Genomic DNA, 10,148 nt, shown 5'->3' on the forward strand with positions numbered 1-10,148 from the left:
GGCGCCAGGCCCCGCCCCTCGCCAGGCCCCGCCCCACCGCGCTCTGGGGCTCCGCTCCAAGCACCCCGGCCTGGAGCGACCGGCAAGGTTCCACTGGCCAGAGTTCTTGAAGGCCTGCTGGTCCATCCCGTCCTTTGAGGAGCCCGAGCTCGGGTCCAGGCACCACCACCCAGGGAGTCCTTGAGGAGCAAGTGGAGTCTGGAGAAGTCTAGGATCCGTTTTCCGACTTCAGGTCTGGACATCTCCGTGGCCAATTCTGTGGCTTGACTTCTGCAGAGGAAAATCCTGGTAGAGGGGTTGGCCTAGGATGGAAATGCCGAAGACTTTGGGATCCACTTTACCTTTGAGGTGTGGTGCTGCGGGAGGCAGGGAGAGAGAGCAGAGAGAACCAGTGCGGGGCTGCCCTGGGTCACTCGGGACATGGAAACCCCGCCCCCCAGTCTTTCCTCTCCCTTTTTCTTTCCATCTTGTTCAGCAATCGCTTACTGACTGTCCTCTCTTTGCTGGGCTCCGTGTCAGATGCAAGGTTCACAGAGGAAAACAAAACCAGGCCCCTGCTCCCACATCCTGCCAGTGCAGAGTGGAGACCTCTGGGAAGATACCCGAGGCTCAGACAGGTGCTGGGGAACCCTGAAAGGGAGACCTTGCAGAAAGTGGGTATTGAAGGAGTACACTGCTCCCCAAGAGGACGGTGGCGGAGCATTCCAGGCAGAAGAAATGGGACGAACCAGGGGCTGGTGTGTGTAGTGGGGAGCCAGCATGGCCGGTGCTGAGCCATTCTGGGCTGCACAAGTATAGACAACCAGGGTTAGAAAGGACTGCTCTATTTGTCTAGTCCCTCCTGATTTCAGAGGGGGAAGCAGAGGCCCAGGGAGAAGGAGTTTCCTTCCAGATCCCGCAGAGACTGGGGTGGAGCGGTCCCTGTGTCCTGAGGTGCAGGCCAGCCCTTCATCTCTGTGGCAATCCATAGGAGCGTTTGAGGGACGGGCAGTAGGTGTGAGTGGGCACAGCACACCAGCTGTCTTGGGCACCACGGTGTGGATCTGGACTGTCCCCAACAGTCCTTCAGGCTTGATAGGGATATATCACAACAAACATTTTAGGTATTTGTTCTCAAAGGAATTGAACATTACAGATACAGTTGAATTCCCAGTGTTTCCCTTGTATCCCGTGGGCTAGTCTGCTTCAGATTTGATTCACTCAAGAGAGACTTAGTGCTGCCAACCCGGCACCTAGCAATAGGTTGAAGGATGGGTCCAAGTAGTCCTAGAGAAGTGATGGTGGACCCATGGCACACGTGCTGCCTCAAACACACAGAGAGCTCTCCCTGTCTGTGAGTTGCGCCGGTAGCCCAAGCACTAGATAACAGTCATTTGGTCTAAACTAAAGCTCAGAATTCGGACTTACAGTGTTGGTGCTTTGTGACAAATAAGTAACTTTTGGGTTGCAGTTTGGGGACTCAGGCTTTAAACAGTTCCCTGTCACTGTCCTAGAGCAACCTAGATTGGTGCCCTGCCTCTGTCACCTCCCAGTTATGTGACTTTACATAAATCATTTAATTTCTCTGGATCACAGTATTCCTACATTTCAGTTGGGACTAAGAATACCTACTCCCTGAGCTACATGGAAGATAATGGACAAATTATAATGTGGGCAACCCTGGATGCTCTGAAATGGGGACACTGGCTCTGCTGGGTCAGGGGGCAGAAGCAGGACCCAGATGACCTACACAGGGATGTACTAGCCCAGGGACACTGTCATTCACGCTGCCTTTTTTACTCTAATCTTGCATGGCTCAGTGGATTTCATGTTGGCTGTGAGTGAGACGGATGGGTTGTTTAGTTTTCAATTAGCAAATGCCTTGCTTTTTAAACAAGCAGCACGCAAACAGATGCACCCACTGAGTGATGGATGACAGGGAACATCTGCGGCCAAGCAGCAGCTGCACCAGAGGACTGTCGGGGCCTCCAGGACTGTTGGGGCCTCTGGAGGTCACTCGGTGCCTCCCCCTGCTCCAGGCATGATTGCACCCAGTCCAAATAGGCCAGGTAGAGCATGGTGTCCTTTTTCCCAATCGCTTTCTTGGAATACAGGCTACCACAACTTTTTGGAACTCCTCATCTATCTGTCCCAAATCTAGAAGTTAGAAGCCTCTACCTTATTTGCCCTAAATTATTTATTTCTACCCTTTTTATTGTTGAAAATAATAAACCAATGGGTAGTAAGAGATATTACAAGTTGTCTTAGTCCATTCAGGTATTGATAACGATATACCATAAATCAGGTAGCTTATAAACAACAGAAATTTATATCTCACAGTTCTGGAGAAATCCAGCCTCCAGATTTAATATATGACATATGCTGTCTCCTGGTTGGCCACCTACCGGTACCTATTAGCTGTATCCTCATATGATAGAAGAGGCAAGTGCTGTATGCACCATTGGGCTTCTTTCATAAGGGCTTTAATCCCACTATAAAGGCATGAGTCCACTCTTAGGACACAGTCACCTCCCAAAGACCACACGTCCTTAGACTATTCCCCGGAGGGTTAGGATCTCAGCATATGCAGGTGTGGTGCACAAACATTCAGGCCCTAGCATGGATGGAAGAGGCATCGGGGCAGCTGTTCCTGCTCCAAGAGCTCCCTCCTAGGTGAAGAGCTTTGCAGGCCGAGGCTTGCTCCAGAGGACCCTCACTGGTCTATGTCATACTCTGAGACACCACCAAGAGGTTCAGACAGGCACAGCACTTCCCTTATGAAAATTGTTCCAAAGAAAATAAGGAAAAGGCCCTCATCTGAGAGGAGGGTCAACAGCAACAGTAGAGACGCACAAGATGTGGTTCATGTCCAGACTTGCTCAACCTTGGAAAGCTCTAAGTGTTTCTGAGGCTGCTTTCCCAGCAGTAAAGGGGGACAGAGACCTGCATGGCAGAGCTGTCAGGGAACTGAGTGACATCTGGCACACTGGCGCTCCACATACTTTCCCTTCTTTGGAAACCTGCAGCTGAAGGAGTTGGAAGGAAGTATAGTCACCCTCTCCGTGGCATTGTAACTCTGGTTAAAAATGGAGAGCTTTTTCCAACTCTAGAAATTGTTTTTCTGTCATCTACCTGTATCTTTTGTTATTTTTGTTGTTGTTCTTTTTTTGGTGCCAGGGATTAAACTCAGGACCTTGTATTTTCCCAGGCAGGCACTTGAGCCACTGAGCTATCTCCCCGGCCCTGTTAGTTGGTTCTTATCCCATTTGCAAATAACTCTGGGGACACTAGGATGGCAACAGGTGGATCCACAGAGGAATGGGGTAAAAAGAAAAGAATGTAGCATTTTTGTTCTTGATTTCAGTGTCTCTTGACTACAGAAAACCTTAGAGAAAGGCAAAGTTCTTGGTTACTCCTACCGCAAACAAAGCCACAGTCCCAAGCCAGAAACTAGAGCAGGGACAGAAAGGGGGTGAGGCTGGCCAACCCAAGGCAGTTGGCGTGGGGTGGGGGGCTGTCTTAGAAAGACAGGTGCGAGGCACCATCGCTGACCACACGGGAGAGCGGAGTCACCTGCGGGTTTCGACAGCTGTGCGTGTATCCCGTGCTCTGAGAATGATTTCCTCGCCAGCAAACTAGCAGGCCTTCCCACCTCAGTGTGAAGTGAAGGCCTGTAGATGCACTTCACATCCTCCTATTTTGAAACAATAAAGAACACAGGTGCACACCACTTTAAGAAACTCTGGTGTACAGTTCTTCAATGTTACGAAGCAGACAAGGAGCAATTATCAAAAATATAAATTGATTTCATTGCCTGGCGGGAAGTAGTCATAAAAAATACATGCCTCATTATGTATACATGTTCACAGTGGCATTATTTACAGTAGCTAAAAGGTGGAGACCACCCAAGTATCTATCAGCACGGACAAACAAAATGTTATATATGTGTACAATGTAACATTATCTTTAAAAGGTGAATAAATTCTTACATGTGTTACAACATATATGAAACTGAAAGACATTGTAAGTCATGTAAACCAGTCACAGCAGGACATATAGTAGGTGTGCACTTATATGAGGTCCCGAGAGAAGACCCACAAGGGCACTACACATCCACAGAGATGAAGAGCGGGCCAGGGACTGCCAGAGATCGGTGCTGGAGGGAGGGAGTGCAGCACTACTTCTTGAACATGGGCTTTCACCTTGAGGAAACGAACAAGCTCCAGAGAAGGCTGGTGATGGCATTTGCACAGCAGTGTCAATGTCCTTAGTGCTCCTGAATGGTACACTTGAAGTTGTTGGTGTGATACATTTTCATATGTCTTGCCACAATAAAATATATTCATTGTGTTTTGGTGGGCACCACTGCTGCTACTATTTGCAAAAACAAGATAAGACTGCTCAGAAAAATAGGCAGGAGACTGACTGTATTCTCTTGAAGACAATCCATTTGCAACTAACTTCTGAAGTGGGACTTAGAATCAGCACTGTGTTGGAGGCTTGGGCCCCTCCCTTACACCAGAAAGCATGCTTCACCTGCGATCCTACCTGCCTACCAACAGGCTGGTGATGTCAGGAATGCCATTCACTTGGGAGTGCATGGGAAGGCTATGCAGGGCTCCACTTTCAGAGGATGGGCGCCTACGCTGGAACTGGGGTAAAAGGTCTCCTAATTTTCTGCAGATGCAGGAGCCCGTCACCCCTCAGGTTCTGAGTGGAGCTGTGCAGTTCAGAGAAACTCAGTTATGCAGAAAAGCTCCATCTCAGCTGACTTTACTGAAGGTGAGTCAGGGGAGCACAGAGGTATTCTCAGCCTATAATCAGAACCATTTGGGATCTGGTTACTCACAACCTGCTCCCCTGCTTGTTGTGTTCCCATCTCTTGGGACCACCGCACCCAGCTAGTTGAAGCCCATCTTCCTCCAGCACAACCAGGGTAGAGTTAGGGATCATAGGTGTGAGAAATGAGTGATCCTGGCAGTGTAAGTAGCAAAGGACCTCATTGAAAATATAACAGTCACTCCAAGCATTACAGGGGAGAGTAATGGTTTGACTTTATAAAACTGGTGGGGAAAATAAAAGCTAGACACTTAGTTTCTCAACCAAAATCAAGTCTGAGCAATAGTCCGCTGAGAAATCAGCTGCTGGACTTCAACAAAGGACACCAGCTGGTATCTCCACAGCAGATGGAACTGTACACCAGCATCCTCCTGGCACTCTTTCATGCTATTCTTGGACCCTGAAAGTTGTGGCAACGCATGCTACCTCCTGAATACGTTCTCCACTATCCCTACTTCTTAGATTCACTCACTCCAGAGTAAGAATCTGCTGCCACTGCTTCTCATGGGTTGAACTGGGTCATGAGCTCACCTTTCAGTAGGTGGAGGACTCTTCTGCCACCAAGAACCACCCAGTGAAGGGTTCTCCAGCACAAGAAAGGGACAAAGTCATCTGTGGGCTGGAGAAACAATGATTCATCACACCCTATATACAAAGAACAAATAAACCACTCAGTCCTGTCCATTCTATTTTCTGAGTTCTGTAAAATCACAATCACCCCTCCCTACTCACGCCACTGACACAGGTCATCATCCGCCCTCCTGCAGATTATTACAAAGCCTTCTAACTGCTCTCCGCCTCCAGCTCTTTCCCACTTTGTCTAACAGTGCTGCTTCTAAAACATAAATCTGATCATGTCACCCTGCTTAAAACCCTTCAAAGTCTTTCCTGTTGCCTTTGAGATAAATTCTAATCTTGCTAAAATGGATTAAAAGTTTGCCATGCCTATCCCTGCCTCCCTCTAGCCTCCCACTGGGACTTTCCTAGAAGGAATGAATCTGTGAGTGGAGCAGTGAGATTTGCAAAGGGTGACAAAGGGCATCTACTCCAAAGTTTCCCTACTGTCACTTCTCTGGTTGAATGCATCAGGAAAACCTGCAAAGTTAAAAGAAAAACACAGGTGGGGGATGGGAGAGACGCCAGACCTACTACTAGGTCACAGGTTCAAAGGGAGAGATGAGGGTTCTCTATTTCTAAAGTCAGCCAGTGACTCTAAGCACAGCTGGGGTCAGGGACACTAACTTAATTCACACCCCTCAGTTTACATATCTGGGAGCTAAAGGCCGGAGAACTCGAATTCTCAAAGTACATGAATCTCATGCAGTGTTGTATTGAAGCAAAACTTGAAGCAAAGTTAAGCTGACACATTTAGTGCTATACATAATCATTATTGTGCCACATGGTAATTAGGCATAAATCGTGGGTAAGGTATTCAGAGCAAGGACTATTATTACAGTTATAGAAACCAGGTATTTGGGTAGGTCAGCCTAGGAGGGAGAGAAGGAAGCCATTAGGAAAGAGTGAGGTGTTTCTCCAAGACCCTCTAAGTGCCCCCAGCCTGCCACCTGCCCTCCAACAGATCTAATCCACGTTGAGAGAAAGAGTCAGGTGGGGGTTGGCTGAGGAGAAGCTGGGGGAAAGCAAACCCTTAACAAAGCTAGGGAAGACAATAAGCATTTGACTTTGTTCAGGGAAAGAGAAAGGGATTGGTCTAGTTGGAGCATCCTTGGAGGAGGGAGAAGCATGATTAGGGGCCTCAGGTAGTCTTCCCCTGCAAGAATAAATGAAAAGATGGGATTTGAATGAGTGCCTTTTCTGCCTGCTTTCAGCAGTAGCATCTCCTTCCCACACTGGATTTGCCTCTCGTTTCTGGACACAGCTCCAGGTCCACTCCAAGCTTGGCACACACTGTTCCCATGGTCTGCATTTCCCTCAGTCCATGTCTGTATGCCTGGTTCCTGGTGGCCTTTCAAGGTACAATTCATAGGAGTGTTCCATAAGGTGTTTCCTCCTCTCCCATAACCCAGTCTTAATAAAAACACCTACACCTCTGTGACATTGATTGTGTCACCATTTCTGTTCTTGTCTTGTTTCTTGATTGAAGAGTGGAATCTGGCTTGTTTTTGTTCTTTCAGTCTCCTGACACAGAACCTTTCCCTGGGAAGACTCGCAACAAACATTTGACAAGAGAACTCCCCAGGTCCGGGGATGTCTATAGGTCAGCAGCACAGCCCGGCTTCCCATGTGTGAGGACATGAGTTCAGTTCTCAGTACAAAAAGGCAGAGAAAGACAGAAAGACAGAGGGACAGAGAGAGACAGACAGAGAGAGACAGAGACAGAGACAGAGACAGAGAGAGCTTGCTTTCTGACTTCCTAGTGAAAGGCTCTAGAGATGTAGACATTGTGATGGGGGTAGGAATAGAAAGAGTTGAAAAGATGGAGAAGAGAGCACCTTTTGCTCAGCATCTGGACAGAGCAGGATTGAACTGGTGAAGTTCCTGCAAGCAGCTGAATGCTACCAGGTATTCTGTGGATATTGGAAAGTGGAGAAAGAGAGAAAGGGAAGGAAACAGAGAATGATAGGTAGAGGTGAGGAGAATGTGGAAACAAACAGAACTGGCCCTCTCTGTTCACTGTACTCTTGCATTAGGCATTGTCTCTTCCCATTTTCAAAGAACCAGGATGGACATGAGCCACCCACCATTTACCTCAGCCCTTGCTCTGATCCTGGTCTGCTTGGGCTAGAAGGGAAGAACACAGAAGTCTAGAAGCAAAATCTCCTTGTCTCTGGCCCTGGCATTTTATTTATTTATTTATTTTTTTCCGGGACCGGGGATTGAACTCAGGCCCTTGCACTTGCCAGGGAAGCATTTATTCCACTCAGCCATCTCCCCAGCCCTCCTGGCCTTTTAGAGCTGGGGAAATGTGAGAGTAGTCACCAACCAGTGGCCCAGTTCTGGCTGGGAGGTTATTACCAAGAAGAAAAGACCCTGGGCAGGACAGGACAGCTCCTCTTTGTCCTTTTCCACCTTGTGCCCTGAGGGCTGAACTGTAGGGAGCATACCAAGGATTCTGCACTCTGCCTTCCTGAATGCCCACCAGGTCAGACCACTGGAAAGAAAGCAGCATGGGGGACAATGGGCTCAAGATCAGCCCTAAGAGCCTCCCTGGAGGTTGAGTGCACAACCTCAAGGGTCGTCAGTCGCAGCTGTGGTGGGTATTCTGTGGCCAGTACTCTCTCATGCTTTTGCTTTTCCTGCCTTCTGCCCTGCTTCTCTTCTGGTAGCTACTTCCAGTTCAGCCCCATCAAGTGGCAGTGAGGCCCCACTGTAGCTAGACATAGAGGTCGACAGCTACTTATGTATTTGTAGTCTTTATTTACTAAACTTTGAAAGGATCCCATTCAAGAGTGCCATCTATGGCCTACTGGGATTGTGATAACTAGAGAATTCAAAGTACAGGTCCAGGTTTCCAGATAGAGACTGCAAACCAGGTGGGATAAATGATCCCATGAACAGTTACCTAGGTCAAGTCCTCAGGAAGGCAAGCAAACTACAGCTACTGGAATACTTCGTAGAACAAGAGGCAGGTCAAATGGATTCAGGTGGAGAGTTTGTAGACAACAATGGAATCTGGCTTTATGTTTCACCCATCCTGCTCTTAATTTGGGGAAAACTCCCCACAGTGATTAGCACTGTGCTGACCTCCACTCCACAGGTTAGAAGAATAGGCGTTTCCTCACCCTTCCCCCTGGGCAGGGCAGGGCACCACTATGAGCCATGTGGCTGAGCTAAGTAGATGCTGTCTTGTTCACTGTGACTCTGGACAGCACCTTAGGACTCTCCCCTGGCACATCCAGGTGACCCGCAACCTACAAGGGTGTCCTGGACAGACTGTCCCTGCTGAAAGACATGGGTGTCCCCTTCCTCTTGCCACAGCTACCTTAGTGACTACAAATCTTCCAGTCTAGTTCTTTTTACCTATATGTCCTGCCACTCAATTACCTTACCTGTCTCCAATGGAGCAGGGAAAGAGGGGAGAGGAAGAGAATTCCCTCAAAAAAGAAAAGTCATGTTATGTACATGTGCAGATTCTCCACAATAAATGTAATCACTATCTACTGCAAACATATACAAATTAAAAAAAAATTCCTGGAGCCACTTGGATTTGGCTCATTTTTCCAGTTCTGGTCTCTGAAACTCCAGTGGGACTTCAGTTTCTGCACTTGTTAAGGCTTTGTTGTTACAACACACTGCCTGGTTCCCTTGAGGGCTGGCCATGTGACTGAGATTCTAATCACCTTATTTTTATGTTCTTCCTCTTTAACGCTCCTTCCCTCACCCCCTACACATACTCACTCACACAAGGTGACCAAGAATCTCCAGTGCTTTCCATCCAAATCTGTCCTGAACCAGCGGGTCAGTCAACCAATGTCACCTGGGAGAGAAGCGGGGGAATTGAGGAGGGACAGAGGACAAGAGACACAAGAAACGAAGACAAGACAGGATTCTGATCAAGTCTCGTTTATTTAGGGGAGGTGCTGGGGATATATAGTGGAGGCACAGGGAAATGACATCGGTGGGTAAAAGGTGTGAGTAACTAGGCAACCGGGCTATGACAGGAAGTCCCACCTCCGGGGCATAGCAGGAGACTTATGGGAAATAGGCTGGGTAAGAACTAGGAACTTAGCTCAGCAGAGGTAGGGGAGGAGGAAGTCAGCATCACTAATGACACTGATGCATCAAGAGAATTTTATAGGTCAGAGGCACTCAGGTGACCATTAAGGGCTATATGACACGGAGTCATAAGGTGGCAGATTCACAGGATTTAGAAATTCACTTGCAATAGTATTGGAGGCCTGGAGTTATTGTGCCTCCCACAGATCCCCCTTTTCTTTTATATACATATATAAAATATGGCTTCTTAGACGGCTGATTCCCTTGAGGGGGCAGTGCCTGTCTTAGGTAGAGGCGTACTCTACACAGACCCGACTCAAACCTTACCCATCATAGGAGACCAGGACAGCAGAAGGTCCCATTCCTGTCTTAGGCGGTGAGTGGTGTCTCGTGTATGCCCCTCATTACCCGTCTCTTGCTAACTGACCATCTCACCAAGGGTGGGAGAACTAAGAAGTCTCCAGACCTTCATCATCATAAGCTGGTTGTATTCCAGTGCAGTTTTCCCTTTCAGCCATCTCAAGCCTATGGTAATGAACCTGTATGGGTTGCATTTTAATGGCATCCAATTGTTGTTTAACAAAAGTCATCAGCCATAAAAAAATAAAAAATAAAACCCAAAACCAGGGGCTGGGGAGATGGCTCAGTGGAAT

This window comes from Octodon degus, unplaced genomic scaffold (genome assembly GCF_000260255.1).
Source record: "Octodon degus isolate 3935 unplaced genomic scaffold, OctDeg1.0 scaffold00266, whole genome shotgun sequence".
Classification (NCBI taxonomy): Eukaryota; Metazoa; Chordata; class Mammalia; order Rodentia; family Octodontidae; genus Octodon; species Octodon degus.